Source organism: Asparagus officinalis, chromosome 2 (genome assembly GCF_001876935.1).
Source record: "Asparagus officinalis chromosome 2, Aspof.V1, whole genome shotgun sequence".
In the NCBI taxonomy this organism is placed as follows: Eukaryota; Viridiplantae; Streptophyta; class Magnoliopsida; order Asparagales; family Asparagaceae; genus Asparagus; species Asparagus officinalis.
Genome location: NC_033795.1, coordinates 13,939,290 through 13,955,956, shown reverse-complemented (window position 1 = coordinate 13,955,956; position 16,667 = coordinate 13,939,290).

Here is a 16,667-nt window from a genome sequence, read left to right as displayed (position 1 = left end):
ACCTTTCATTCTGCTGATGAGGCTTCAGGCGGAGATCTTGAAGATTACGAGGACTGTTCTGAACGAGGTCAGTTACTTACTCTTTCTTTCTATTTTCCAGAATTATTAAACCTGACAATGGTTTGATGTTTCAGGGACCACAGCTGACCAAGATGAAGGGTTCCGTCCTTCTTCCCATGCGAGACCTTCGATTGTTGCCCCTGCTGCTAGGCGGAAGAGCTTGGCCCGCAAGTTTCCTTTTATCTTCCAGAATTATTAAACCTGACAATGGTTTGATGTTTCAGGGACCACAGCTGACCAAGATGAAGGGTTCCGTCCTTCTTCCCATGCGAGACCTTCGATTGTTGTCCCTGCTGCTAGGCGGAAGAGATTGGCCCGCAAGCCGCGTGTAGTTTCGCGATCATCTGAGATGGATTTGGCTGGTGATGATCCTGCTAGCGACGGAGGGAACATCTACCTCATAGACTATCCTCTTGATCATTCAGAAATTCGACTCATGCTTTTGCATTTCTATATAGGAGAGCGTGGGGAGAGAGAGATGAGTCCTGATCCTGCTTTTCATGATTTTGCATCTCCTGGTGAGCCTGACTCACCGCACCAGGTAGAAAAGCCTGCAGAAGCCGCCGACGTTGGGGAGACTGTCAATGTAGGACCCGGTTCGATGAATCCAGGCACGTCTACCATTAACAACATATCTTTTAGATGACACACAAAGGAGTCGAATGATTCAGAATTTGTGCATTCCCTAATTGTCTCTGTGCTTCTCGTTTTTTTAGATAATTTGTAGGAGGCAAACGCGGATCTTGGGAATAGAGAGGCTGACGCACCTATAAGAGGTAACTCGTTTCTATTGGTTGTAGTCTCTTTATTCTTCTTTCGTACTTATATTCTCTTGTGTCAGATTTCTCGACTGATGATTTTGACGAGGAAGGCTTGCTTGTGGACACTCCTATGCTCCACTTTATGTATGGCTCTCCTCAAATTGATGACCAGTTATCTGGAGATGTATTTCCTGAGTTTACGCTCCCTAAGAATCCCGAGGATGGTTTTTCCGAAGGTACATAGCTCTTCTCAAGTTAATTATAGGATTAGCCAATTTCTGACTACTGCAACTATAATGTGATGCATCTGAAAATTCTATTTTGTATTTGACAGGAGCTTTTGTCGAGACTGATCCTGTTGAGCCGGCTGTGGGACCAACTACACCAGTTGATACACCCACAGCCGTTACACCTCCACCACCCCCAGTGACTCAAGGGGAAGAAGGTATAGATTGGCCAACTGAGAAATGTCATTTATTTCCTCTTTTAAGGCTTTTGACGGTCCTTTTTGCGTAAGGCTTTTTTCTCGGCTTCATGTCCTTGTGAGGGAATTATTATCAGACGATGACCCTGAGAAGATCATCATTTGCATAGAAGTCCGCTCTTTCTTCTCCTTCGTGAATGCTATGATTGGCAAGCTCTTCCACGGTGGATTTTTTCTTCATCAGTTTAAACCTTTCCTTGATTCTAAGATAAATTCCATAAGGGACGCAGGATACCCGAATCTGGCGAAGGCTATCGTTGATGACCTTGATTGCCTAGAGCATGAGCTTCGGATGTTTCGCGAGCTCCGGGATGCAGGTGCCTCTTCATTCATTGCTGCCGAGTTTGATACTCGCTCACAGGCATGGCGCGATACTTGGCTTTTTGCTGAGCTCGAGATTCAGATGCAACGGGATCGAGTGGACCGAGTTGAGGCCCACCTTGCTGCTAGATCATCTTCACTCACTGAGCTTGACTCTTCTATTACCTCTTGTGAGACCCAGATAGACCAGCTCCGAAGAGAGCTCCGTGAGAAAGAGGAGACTTTGAGTATTCTTCAGATGACGAAGATACAGGATCAGCAAGCCCACACTGCTTTATCTGAGGAGTTGAAATCTTTGAAGCAGAAGCTGACCGAGACGGAGGAGGTTGCTGCGAAGACTTTAGCCACCACCGAGGAGTCCATCAGAGTTGAGCTGAGGCAAGCTTATGATGAGAAGCATGATATTGAATACATAGACTTCGCCATTGTTACGGGAATAGGCTACCTGGCGACACGTGTTAGGTGTTGACTTTAGGATTTTTGGCTAACCCCCAGCCTTTAACGGATTTGATTAGCCTTTACCGACTACCGTTTGAGTCGGGCTAGCATGCGAATTGTCTAGATCTGTTCTGCATGTAACGTTGTGCTGAGAGAGTGAATTCTCTCAGACTTTGCTGCTATGACTTCGAATACGTAGACTTCGCCATTGTTATGGGAATAGGCTACCCAGCAACGTGTATTAGACGCTGACTTATCCCTATTTAGGCTTCGGGATAAAATACCCCAGAATCGAACTCTGGTGTTTTTTTTCCACGGAAGAAGACTAAACCGGCGACGCGTGTTAGGCGTCGGCATATCCTTTCTTAGGATTCAGGATGAAATTCCCCATGCGTGTAAGACATGGATTCTGGTGTTATTAATAACAACCTGTCACAATGTTGAATATGTGAACGGATGTTCTTTTTAACGGTTAAGAACTAACCGGCGGCGCGGGTTAAGCGCAGACTTATCCTTGCTTAGGTTTCAGGATAGAATACCCCAGAACCGAACTCTGGTGTCTTTTTGGACAGTAAAAGACTAAACCGGCAGTGCGTGTTAGGCGCAGACTTATTCCTGCTTAGGATTCGGGATAAACTTCCTAGGATGAATCCTATATTGACAAATTTTGGAAAAGATCAGTGCGGGAAAGAAAGAATTTTATATTCTATTTCCCGGTCTTCTTTTTAGGGTGAAGGCGAACCCGAATACAAGGAATGAAGAATTTTATATTCTATTCCCTGATTCTGGAAAGGAAGAATTTCATATTCTATTTCTAGCGCAAAAGAAACTAGAAGTGGGATCTCCACTCCGAGAATCTGGAAAATCTAGATAAACCTACCTTTTATAGGATTGGTTATCTAAAGATGAGTTTTTTCGTTTATCGAAATGAAATTTTAACTTAGGTTATGACCATGGGAAGGCTTAACCCAAGGGAAAAAGAAGGGAGTTCTTTCGTTTATCGAAAGGGGACTCCGAATTGAAGGTGAACCTCTTGTTCATGAAAAGAGTCAAGAGGGCCAGAAATACATTTTTGGTGGACTCACTGTCAATTGAAATTGATCAGTGAGGGATTTTGGTGGTGAAAATGATTTTGGGTTATCCTCTAGTATATTAAGTGTAATATTCTTCAAGGAATTTCCCGGTAAATGAGTTATCCTGAATATACTAGGGATAGTACTTTTTCAGGAACTTCTCATTTATTAGCATTAATTGCCTGGTGCCTTCTTGAGTAATCAGGCGATATGCGCCGTTTGAGTAGACTGTGTCTATCACAAACGGTCCTTCCCATTTGGGTTCAAATTTACCTTTCTTCTTGGAGTTGAGGATTATCGGTCGGCGGGCAGCGAGGACCAGATCTCCTTCCTTGAAGCTCCTCTGTCGAACGCTTTTGTTAAAAGCCCTAGATATTCTGGCTTGATAAAACTCAATGTGTTGTTGAGCCTCCAAGCGCTTTTCATCCAACCTCTCGAGTTCTTCAAGACGTTTTTGATGTTGTTCTTCTGTCGTCATCTCGGTTGCGAGAGCGATCCGAAGGGATGAGATTTGAATCTCCAATGGTAGCACAGCTTCACATCCGTATACCAACGAATATGGGGTAGCTCCTGTAGGTGTGCGTATGGTGGTGCGATAAGCTCAGAGTGCTTTACCGAGTTTATCGTCCCAGTCTCGTTTATTGGTCTTTACGAGCTTTGACAAAATCTTAATGATCGTCTTGTTGAACGCCTCAGCTAATCCATTCGCAGCGGGATAATAAGCTGTCGACGAAACATCTTTAATTTTGAACTTGTCACAAAACCTGACGAAGGCGTTGCTTATGAACTGTGGACCGTTGTCATGAATGATCCGTCTTGGCACGCCGTGTCGGTATATGACATGATGCTTAATGAAATTGATGACGTTGTTCGTCTTCACTTCTCTAAGCGGAATCGCTTCAGCCCACTTTGAGAAGTAGTCTGTGATTGCGAGGATGAATCGATCGCCTTTGACTGAAGGGGGAAAAATAGGACCGACAATGTCCATACCTCATGTCTCGAACGGCCAAGATGTGGTTGACGTGTGCAACTGATCTGGCGGTAGATGCATATAATTTGCATGTATTTGACAAGCATGACACTCTCGGGCGTATTCGATTGCGTCACGAACCATTGTTGGCGAAAAATATCCCATTCTCCTGATGCGATCATATAGTTTAGGACCAGGCTGATGCGCACCACATTCTCCTTCGTGTGCTTCCTTGAGAACTTCTTCTGCTTCTTTGTTCGAAAGGCATCGGAGTAATAAACCATCGTACCCTCTGCAGTATAATGTATGGGTCTCGGTATTATAGAAGAATCTTGGTGCTCTTCGGCGGATTGATTCCCTTTCTTTTACATCCTCTGGCAAAATACCATACTGGACGTAGTCAATGATGGGAAAACGCCAATCTCGGGACTCAGACCCAATTCGAGTTGAGTTCACCTCCTTGGCGCTTATGTCTCTATCATCTTACTGGGAAACAGCTCAGTTGCGGGAGGCTGCGCAAGTGAAACCGCTAGTGCTGCCAGTGCATCCGCATAAGCGTTCTGGAGACGGGGGGTATATTCAATGAAGAATTCTTCAAAAGATTCTGCCATTTTGATGGCCTCCTGGTGGTACGAGATCAAGTCTTGGTTCCTAACTTCATACTCTCCACGGACTTGGTTGACTATCAATTAAGAATCCCCAAAGGCTTCGAGATATTCGACCCCCAGCTCCTTAGCGAAACTGAGCCCATTCGAGATATTCGACCCCCAGCTCCTTGGCGAAACTGAGTCCAATGAGAAGCGCGTTGTACTCGGCTACGTTATTAGAGCACGGACTAGTCAATGAATAAGCTCGAGGCATCACATGCTTCCCCGGGGAGATTAGGACAACCCCAACCCCGGAGGAAACTGTAGAACCTCCCGGGGTTATCACCCTATTAACTGACCTTGAAGCACCATCGAAATATAATTGCCATACTTGTTGGTGCGACGTAGTGTTAACCTCGTGGGTTTCGTCCGGCAAGTCATCATATACTTCTGCCGTATCTGTGGTCGGGTTTGCCGCCAGAAGATCACAAATCGCTTGTCCTTTGATCGACTGCTGCTGCTTGAAGTGCAAATCATATTGGGACAAGAGAAGAGCCCATTTCGCTAACCGCCAATTCATAGAGGCCGGTTGTGTCATAAACACCCGTACTGGATTAACATTGGAAATGACGTAAAACGTCTGTCCAACCAAGTAATGCCGCATCTTTTGCATCGCGAATACCAATGCGAGGCACTCTTTCTCGATCATCGGATATCGAGACTCGGCGCCTATCAAGGTCCGACTTAGGTAATAAACTGCCTGTTCGTGACCGTTATCGTCGTCTTGTGCTAGTAAAGCACTTATCGAGTGGTTCATCGCCTCGATGTAAATCAAGATTGGTTTACCCGATTTCGGTGCAACGAGAACAGGAGGATTCGTCAGATACGTTTTGATATCTTCGAATGCTTTTTGGCAGGCGTCGTCCCAGATGAATGACACCCATTTCTTGTTTAGCTTAGAGAATGGCTGGCACTTCCCAGAAAGGTTTGAGATGAACCGCCGGATGTAAGCTAGCCGCCCTTGGAGTTCTTTCGTTTATCGAAAGGGGACTCTGAACTGAAAGAGGACCTCTTGTTCATGGAAAGAGTCAAGAGGGCCAGAAAGACATTTTTGGTGGACTCACTGTCAATTGAAATTGATTAGTGAGGGATTTTGGTGGTGAAAATGATTTTGGGTTATCCTCTAGAATATTAAGTGTAATATTCTTCAAGGAACTTCCCGGTAAATGGGTTATCCTGAATGTACTAGGGATAGTACTTTTTCAGGAACTTCCCATTTATTGGCATTAATTGCCTGGTGCCTTCTTGAGTAATCAGGCGATATGCACCGTTTGAGTAGACTGTGTCTATCACAAACGGTCCTTCCCATTTGGGTTCAAATTTACCTTTCTTTTTGGAGTTGAGGATTATCGGTCGGCGAGCAGCGAGGACCAGATCTCCTTCCTTGAAGCTTCTCTGTCGGACTCTTTTGTTAAAAGCCCTAGATATTCTGGCTTTATAAAACTCAATTTGTTGTTGAGCTTCCAAGCGCTTTTCATCCAACCTTTCGAGTTCTTCGAGACGTTTTTGATGTTGTTCTTCTGTCGTCATCTCGGTTGCGAGAGCGATCCGAAGGGATGAGATTTGAATCTCCAATGGTAGCACAGCTTCACATCCGTATACCAACGAATATGGGGTAGCTCCTGTAGGTGTGCGTATGGTGGTGCGATAAGCTCAGAGTGCTTTACCGAGTTTATCGTCCCAGTCTCGTTTATTGGTCTTTACGAGCTTTGACAAAATCTTAATGATCGTCTTGTTGAACGCCTCAGCTAATCCATTCGCAGCGGGATAATAAGCTGTCGACGAAACATCTTTAATTTTGAACTTGTCACAAAACCTGACGAAGGCGTTGCTTATGAACTGTGGACCGTTGTCATGAATGATCCGTCTTGGCACGCCGTGTCGGTATATGACATGATGCTTAATGAAATTGATGACGTTGTTCGTCTTCACTTCTCTAAGCGGAATCGCTTCAGCCCACTTTGAGAAGTAGTCTGTGATTGCGAGGATGAATCGATCGCCTTTGACTGAAGGGGGAAAAATAGGACCGACAATGTCCATACCCCATGTCTCGAACGACCAAGACGTGGTTGACGTGTGCAACTGCTCTGGCGGTTGATGCATATAATTTGCATGTATTTGACATGCATGACACTCTCTGGCATATTCGATTGCGTCACGAACCATCGTTGGCCAAAAATATCCCATTCTCCTGATGCGATCATATAGTTTAGGACCAGGCTGATGCGCACCACATTCTCCTTCGTGTGCTTCCTTGAGAACTTCTTCTGCTTCTTTGTTCGAAAGGCATCGGAGTAATAAACCATCGTACCCTCTGCAGTATAATGTATGGGTCTCGGTATTATAGAAGAATCTTGGTGCTCTTCGACGGATTGATTCCCTTTCTTTTACATCCTCTAGCAGAATACCATATTGGACGTAGTCAATGATAGGAAAACACCAATCTCGGGACTCAGACCCTATTTGAGTTGAATTCACCTCCTTGGTGTTTATGTTTCCATCATCTTTCTCTTCAAAATCCAAATCGTATATGGGTATGCAGAGCTGATGCGTCCTTACTGTGACTAACAGCTCAGTTTCGGGAGGCTGCGCAAGTGAAACCGCTAGTGCTGCCAGTGCATCCGCATAAGCGTTCTGGAGACGGGGGATATATTCAATGAAGAATTCTTCAAAAGATTCTATTATTTTGATGGCCTCCTGGTGGTACGGGATCAGGTCTTGGTTCCTGACTTCATACTCTCCACGGACTTGGTTGACTATCAATTGAGAATCCCCAAAGGCTTCGAGATATTCGACCCCCAGCTCCTTGGCGAAACTGAGTCCAATGAGAAGCGCGTTGTACTCGGCTACGTTATTAGAGCACGGACTAGTCAATGAATAAGCTCGAGGCATCACATGCATCCCCGGGGAGATTAGGACAACCCCAACCCCGGAGGAAACTGTAGAACCTCCCGGGGTTATTACCCTATTAACTGCCCTCGAAGCACCATCAAAGTATAATTGCCATACTTGTTGGTGTGACGTAGTGTTAACCTCGTGGGTTTCATCCGGCAAGTCATCATATACTTCTGCCGCGTCTGTGGTCGGGTTTGCCGTCAGAAGATCACAAATCGCTTGTCCTTTGATTGACTTCTGCTGCTTGAAGTGCAAATCATATTGGGACAAGAGAAGAGCTTATTTCGCTAACCGCCAATTCATAGAGGCCGGTTGCGTCATAAACACCCGTACTGGATTAACATTGGAAATGACGTAAATCGTCTGTCCAACCAAGTAATGCCGCATCTTTTGCATCGCGAATACCAATGCGAGGCATTCTTTCTCAATCATCGGATATAGAGACTCGGCACCTATCAAGGTCTGACTTAGGTAATAGATTGCCTGTTCGTGACCGTTATCATCGTCTTGTGCCAGTAAAGCACTTATCGACGAGTGGTTCATCGCCTTGATGTAAATCAAGAACGGTTTACCCGATTTCGGTGCAACGAGAACAGGAGGATTCGCCAGATACGTTTTGATATCTTCGAATACTTTTTAGCAGGCGATGAATGACACCCCTTTCTTGTTTAGCTTAGAGAATGGTTGGCACTTCCCAGAAAGGTTTGAGATGAACCGCCGGATGTAAGCTAGCCGCCCTTGCAATCCTCTGAGCTCTCTCAGATTTCTAGGGGGTTGCAGCTCGTGTATCGCCTTCACTTTATCAGGATCGATATGTATACCTTTAGTGGTGACGACGAATCCAAGGAATTTTCCGTTAGACATTCCAAGGAAGGATTTAGTAGGGTTCATCTTCAATTGATGACTTCACATGAGATCGAACATCGTCTTCAAGTCCTTGATGTGATCTTCTTTGTTGCGGCTTTTTACAACCAAATTATCAACGTAGCACTCAACTGTTTTCCTGAGATGTTCTTAGAAAATCTTAGTCATCGCTCGCTGGTACGTGGCGCCTGCATTCTTTAGACCGAAAGGCATCACCGTGTAGCAAAAGACACCAAGAGGTGTTCTGAACGCTGTATGCTTCTCGTCATCTGGGTGCATCTTGATTTGGTTATATCCTGAAAAACCATCCATAAAAGACATTCTCTCAAATCCGCACGTATTATCGATAATGACATCTGTGATTGGGAGAGGAAAGTCGTCTTTTGGACATGCCGTATTCAGGTCCCTGAAGTCAATGCAAATCCTGATTTTACCGTTCTTCTTCATGACTGGAACGATATTGGCTAACCAATCTCTGGATGTTACTCCTCTCGGATAAATCCTGATTCGATCAATTTCTTAACCTCTGCCTCAATGGCTTCCATAATCTGCGGACGAAACCGTCTTTGTTGTTGCTTGACAGGTTTGGCCTCCGGCTTGATATCGAGGCGGTGTATTGCCACATTGTGGTCGAGCCCTGGCATATCTTCATAGTTCCAAGCGAAGACGTCAATATACTCCCTGATGAGAGCAATTAACTCCTCCTTCTCATTTGAGGGAAGACTATCGCTGATGAATATCGACTTTGGGTTGGCCTCGTCGCCCATGTTAACTTGGACTATTTTATCCTCAGTGGGGGGTTCTCTCTGTTCGAACCTGTCACCATACTGTTGGCATTTGATCATCGTCTTCCATTGTAGACGGATCAGCTGTAGCCATATTTACCATTAGGGCTTTGAGTGTCTCCCCTAAACTTGCGTTAAAATCCCCTTCTAAGGAATCTAGTGGGTGCCCATCTCTGTATCGCCCAGACGATTGGTCATTGATTAACCAGCAACATTCATCTTCTGAAGAAGATTCATACCCTAACCCTCGTTTGTATTTATAATAATTGTTCGGTTTCCCTTTTGGTACATATGCCGCTTTGGCTGGAATACGAGGATCTCGATCGAAGTATAGACCTTCTCCGAGTGTGAAATCATACCCCTGTTTTTCCATGAGTTTGCGCGCTTCCGGACTGTACTTAGATAATTGCTGACCAGGTTTGTCATCATCCTCATTTTCGCTTAAGAAATGATTTGGTACTGGGGAGCTTTTTCCTTTACCGTAAATCACTTCTTTTGCACCTCTTATTTTGTTCGGGACGACCATGGTTGTTCCGAAAGAATGCTGGAGGCGTTCCTTTGTTATATAGGACGATCGAAGCGGCATATACAAATCAGGATTATTGTACAATTCTTTTATCACATCATCAAGAGATAGGGAGTACTCTAAATCGTTATTTATTTCATTATCGGCAAGTTGCCAGTTACAACTGCCCTCTGACGTTTGTTCATCGTCAAGGTTGATTATAAATGGTACAATGTCGTTTAAAACATAACCTCCATTGTAATCAAATCCGGGTTCGGTATCAGCTTCTTCTTCGCTGTCCGTGCCATGGGCCGATGATTCAGTATCGGATTCGTTAACATAAAGGAGAGAATCAGTGAAATAATTCTCATACCCTTTGAATGGTTGCTTATCCGCGACCACCGTCCTAACCTTATTATCAGTGTCGACATACTTTAAACACTGATGGAGTGTGGAGGGAATTATAACATTACTATGGATCCAAGGCCGAACCAATAGTAAGTTATACGATGTCTCAGCATCAATCACATAACATGTGACTTCCGTCTTCAAATCACCCATTTGACACTTTATCCGGATTTTACCTAAAGGTCTTGACCCGCTGGTATTGAACCCGTAGATAACAGTGCCTGTGGACGCCAACTTGCTAACTGGAATACTGAGGAAATGCATCAAGCGAAGCGGCATAATACTCACAGCAGAACCCGGGTCCACTTGGATTCGGTTGACTTTGCTGGAGCCGATGTACCCAATGAAGTATAGCGGTCGATCGTGGTTCGAATTCTTCGTCTGCATATCCTCTTTGGTGAAAGTAATGCAGGGAAGGTTCTTAGTCGCTATGTCAGGCACCGGCTTGACTTGAGTCAGAAACACCTCTGAATTGGCCAACGCTTCCTGCAAGGCCTCCCTGGTTTCCTTGGACAACCGCAGCAATTCATACAGCGTTATCCGTGCTGGAATGTTGGCTAGTTGAGCCATTATATCGAAGACTTGCGGAGTCTTCGAGCTTTCCGGTTTGTCTTTTCCAATCGGGCGACTGAAACGAGACTGCTTCGGATTCTGAACCTCCTGGGGATTCTTCTCTTTCGGTTTATTCACCGACTGTCGTCGAGCCTCTTCGCCCGGTGTAGGACTTGTAATCACCCCCATCTCCGTGAGAGTTTTGGCTGGTCCCCGTTTATTCACCCCCTGCTCACTAGGTGGTGGATAATTGTAGTGATACTCATTTCCGCTTCTAGTGGCGAAGACTTCTTGTTCTTCTTCGGAGAGCGGGAAAGCTAGGATTCTATCGCCATCCTCCTCGAAGATTGCGGAAGTAGCATTGCAGGACTTGCCTTTGCCCTTTCTTCTCGAGGAAGTCGCCCACTGTTCGTCTTCAATGAGATCAGGATGAACCCAAAGGATTTCGCCGTTTGGGGCTGTGTGTGGCACAAGTCCTTTTTGGCGCTGTCCATGCGGGTCGTCGTTTACTGTTTTCATTCCCACTTTGGTGATGCGTTTTGGTTCAAACCACGCTGTGGGCACTGATCCAAAGCTGATTGAAACCGCGTTTGCTCCAACATTCTTGGACGGCTTCGGGGTTATGACACCTACATCAATTAGCGCCTGGATCTTGTCCTTGAGGTGGTAGCATGACTTCGTAGGATGATGGACCGCTCTGTGGTATGCACAATACCTCGGATCCGTCACCTTGTGGGACGAAATTCTGTTGCGGAGCAATATTCGCCTGTTGGCCTCTCTCCGCCTTCTTTCTTTTGAGGAATCGCTCGGCTTGCTCTCCTCGGACCTTCAGATCCTTCCATGTCTTGGACGGTGCTGTCCCCATTGCTTCCAACACGTCCAGTGCGAGGTTGTTGTGGCAAGTCTGGAGGATGAATTCCTTGGTGATTGGGTCCCGACAGTTCATCGCCTTGTTCCGGAACCTCTTGACGAAGGTGTCAACCAATTCCCCGTCTTTCTGTTTCTCATCAAGTAACGACCCAATGGATATCTCTGTGTCGTCGTCGAAGAAGTTGGCGAGGAAATATCTCGGTGTCGTCGTCGAAGAAATTGGTGAGGAACATAGTCTCCATATCGTCCCAGCTGTTTACGCTACCTGGCTTGAGGCGGCGATACCAATCGAAGGCGGCTCCACGAAGAGTGCCAACGAAGGACCGTACCATCAGAGGCTCATTACCAGAGATAACCCCCAGGTGTGATTTGAAGTAAATCAAATGTTGGGTGGGGGAACCCATCCCATTAAACGGCGTGAAGTTAATTAGGTTGAACTTCGCCGGATATGGGATTGATTCCCACTCTCTTGGGTATGGACAAGGAATGCCCGTCTTCTTCATCTCTTGAGCGAAAATCAACGTATTGATTTTGCTCTCGAGATTTTTAATCTTCAAGTTTTCACCTGTGTTTTCGTTAGCATTCTCATTACCACCCCCTGCATTGACGGGAGGATTATCGGCATTATGAGCTTCATCCGCATGTGCCTTGCTGGTTCGTCAATGCTTGGATTTGTTGGTCATGCATTTCTCTCATGTTTTGCATGGCCATCTACATTTCAAACCTGAAGGTTTCCTGTTGCTTAGCTAAGGCGTCTTCAACCATTTTGGCCACTTGCTCCGCACTTATCATAAGTGCCTCGTGGGGTTGTCCCTCGCTGGATACCGTATTATCTGATACAACCGCGGAGCCGGCATCAGATTCTTCATCTTCTGAAGGGAGTCTTGTCCGAACCCTACCATAGGTTGCTCGCTTGATGGTTCCGGACTGCAGACGGGTTCTAGGTCGGGATGCTTTCAGAATCGACTCGAGATTATCCCGTGCCGATGTCCCCTTGCTGGTCATATTGGTGGTGACACTCGGAAATTCTCCATCTTCCACCACCGTTCTTCTTCGTCGGAAACGCCTAGGCCTTGGTTTTGGCATTTCGGTACTAAGTCTTTCGAAAACCGAAACTCTTTCGGGGACCGCCTTGATGCAGTTGCACTCAGACAATACTGCCCAAATGAGTTTGGAACAGGGGCATTGAGTTTCCTGTTCTCGGGGACTCCTTTTCCTGGTTTTACTCGTTCCCCCAACACGATAGTACAATTCGTCTGCTTGACCTATCGTGTGTTGGCACGACTTCTCAGGTATAACATTATCGTCATCAGATGATAATGTTTCCTTCTGAGGGTGAACTGCTTTCTTTGGGCTTACAAAAGTTACGCGCCTCGAAACATGCCTTTTTGGGCGTGAGTTCTCAGCGGCATCTTGGACTTTAATGCATAAATTGGTGCGCGTAGCTGCCCTGATTTCTTTGTCACGTTGGAGGTGACGGCGACCCCCAGCGTGTTAAGTCGTTGTGGGCTTCTTCATCGGGCCCAAACGCTCTTGAACTGGAGCCTTGACTCGCTCATCGTGAAGTGAACCGAGGCGCTCCAAAACTAGCTTCTTCTTTCGGGATGATTCTGCATGATCTCCCGGAGTAGTTGCTGGAATTATCGGCGATATGGGTTGTTTCGCCGGGGGTTGAACTTTGGTTGGAGGCTGCTTCGGCCTCCACACTTGGCGGGTTGATGGCGGCTTATTGGCCACTCTTTCTCCCTCCAATTTCTTGGCCTCCTGCACAAGAATTTTTGCTTGTGCGAGTAACGCGCGGCGTTTGTGAATCCGCTCTTCAAGTGTCGAACGGTTCCGTTTGACCCGGATCCATTCGTTCGTTGGCGGCTTGGAGGAGCCGCCATTCTTCAATTGTTGAGGCTGTTTGCCTCTCCTGTTCTTCAGATCCGCGTTGTAGCGGACCCCGTCTGTAGACTCCATCGCCTTAGCGAGTTGCCGCGCAAGGCGTTGATGTTGCCTCTGGCGGGCTCTCTTCGAGAGAGTCACAACGCCTTCAACAGTAGAGGCGTCGATGAGAACAGGTTTGACCTCGTTGGAGGTCGGTGGAACTTCACCCGATGCGACTTTGGCATCAGTTGGGGTGAGAGCGTTGTTGGTATTCTGAACTTCTTCAAACCAACGAGCCTTTCTCCTGGAGGAGAACTTCTTAGACTTGCGGGGGGAGGTAGATCCGGACGAGGATGAAAGGTACTCCTCGAACTTGGCCTGGTCGAATTCATACTCGACCTCCTCCTCGACCGGGATCGGAATCCGCGGCTGCGACGTGACGATCTCGGCAGCGAGATCGGTGGCTCCCACTGTGGTCGCCAGATTGTTCGCGGTGAAAATTGCCTTCATTGAATTCATTGTTATCTTAAGTAATTGCTTTTTGGTTACAAAAGATCCGGTCTTTTTTAGATCCGGTTACAATGAAATCAAAGAAAAAGAAAAAGATTACAACTTTCCTTTCGAAAAAATCACGAGCTCCTGTTTTGCGGTCGCTCGCTTGTGTGGGTTCTTTGCCAACGCCGGGTTAATCCGTGGACCACCGCGCGATCTAGATCCAGTCGGATCTACACGATTTGACGGGTATTATTTCGCGAAGGAAATAATAGCCGGGGGGGATTAATTCACCAAGGAAATAATCGCCCTTAGTTCTCGGGATCAAAGGCCAAGCTTTGATCCGGAGTATGATCTCGTGTAGATCTCAGATCTGATCTCTCTCTCTCTCTCTCTTGAACTCCTGCCTTTTGTGATGTGGATGCTCGCCGAGAACCAGATCTGAATGTTCAAGTCCTCAAGTCTTCAAAACTCCAAGATAGGTGGCTAGGCCTTGGCCGAGCCACCTATGGGTGGCTCGGCTTTGGCCGAGCCACCTATAGGTGGCTCGGTTTTGGCCGAGTCCCCTTTGGTGTTTGGGTTTTGCCGATTTTTTCGGTCTCGTGGTTGATTTGGACTCTGATTTGTTGATCCGATTTGGCAGTAAATCTGATTCCTGATTTGGCAGTAAATCCACTTCTGAGTTCAAGTCCGAAACTGATCTTAATTCGATCATGATTCGTCCGAGTCCGCCCTTGGATGGATGACTCGTTGATTCTTCAACCCGTTAGCTTGATTTCGCACGCGAGTGGATTTATTCCGTTGTTTGCGTGCGATTCGTTAACCTCGTCGCCTCGTTGGTTCGTCGGTTTGTGCTGAGCTATGCTAAGGGATCTATAAGCAATTTTATATGCCTACAAGGACGACCAAGTAGCTGGCCTATCCTCTGCCACCCCTCACCTGTCAAACCTGAGACATTTCTCTCCTGTACTCAGAATGACTCCCCCCCAGTCGCCTGCCAACACCTGGAGGGGCAAGGATGACTCAGCCGCCTGTCTATTCACCTTTCAATCGTCTCCTGTACATAGTCAACGAAAGCCGAGGATCAAGCTCCCCAAGGCTGGAGGGGCTATAAGAGGAGGTAAGGATGTGCAGAAAAAAAGGAAAGGGGATCAATCTTCTTCCCAACACTGGAAGAGACAGGATCTCTACCTTCTCCAAACCCTAAATTTTATTCAAGTCTTTCCTTAATAAATTCTAAAGGAGAATGCACCATGCATGGACCTCAATGGCCTAGGGACTCTCCCTAAAACCTCCCTCAAATTCATCCTCTAACTTGACCATCGGAGGTACCACGGGGGAAACACGCCCCGTACCCCGGCGTTGCTTATGTGTGCAGGCCATCAGTCCACCCTATACGCTCAGAGCTAGGCATAAAACCGGAGGGGAAGTTGGCCCCTTTATCCTTCATCATCCTATTGTGATAGCCTACTGCATCCCTATCGACTGTTTGTTTACGAGCATCAACAGTATGCCTACTATAATAGACTGATATATCTGGAGACCCGCTGTAATACATTGAAATCACATGATATTCATGTGGGAGAAATGACTGGTGATGAAGTCTTAATAGCAAATAATACTCTATGATTGAGTTTTCTTTCAACATTATGCAAGAGAAGACTAATTCTATCTCAAAACGGGATTTTCTCATCATATAAACATACATCATACTCTACATACAAAATAAAGAATGAAGAGAAACAACAATCAGGAAAATTACAGGATGACATATTTTGTTTCCGTCCGGTCGACTGCGGCAACATGTACAATCGACCGGAAACGTGCACAAGATAGGGATGAGTTTCTAACCATGACCGGTCGACCGTGACGGTCAACCGCTAAACCCTGTATCGGTTTTTGGTTTCTGTCGTTTTCCATGGTCATCCGAGACTTTGTCGGCGGTCAACCGCCAATCGGGTTTGGGCTTGGGCTTTGTTTCCTGTTTACTTTGGGATTGTGTTTTGGTATATATTGAAACACGATTTTCTGAGGTTCCTAATCAGGGATTAGAGAGTGTTCTGAGCATATTGAGAGGGAGAATTTGTGAGCAAGTTGAGAGATCTTTTGGTTGGGTTAGTTTGAGTGTTTGAGAGATTTGTAACCCTTTTTACTCCTTGATTTAGTGGAATCTTCACATCCTCTCTCCGTGGACGTAGGCAAATTGCCGAACCACGTATATCTTTGTGTTTGCGATTGGTTTGTCGTATTTCGGATTGAATTACACTTGTGTTTGGTTTGTTAATCTTCTCTTGTGCCTCACGAACTCGTTTGGTGTGCGAGCACGCTTCCGCAAAGGCACGCAACAATTGGTATCGGAGCTCAGATTTAAGATCTAGGGTTTTGGCATTGGATGGAGGAATATTCGTCGTGGAAGCTTGGTTCTTGGAGTTCTAGGCTTCGGTGGAGATAGTGTTTGGGGTTTTCGTTGAAGATTTCGCTTTCCTTATGTGGTTAGGAGATCTATTTGGAATCTATTCTAGGGTTCAGTTGGGTAACTTCTAAATTCTATCAAGTTTAATTTTTTTTTAACAATTGGAGTTGTGAGTATGGGTGAAGAAGTTGGTGAAAGCAGCAAGATGGCGGGTACAATTCAAGTTGGTTTTCATAACACCAAGATTAGTGTGGTTAAAT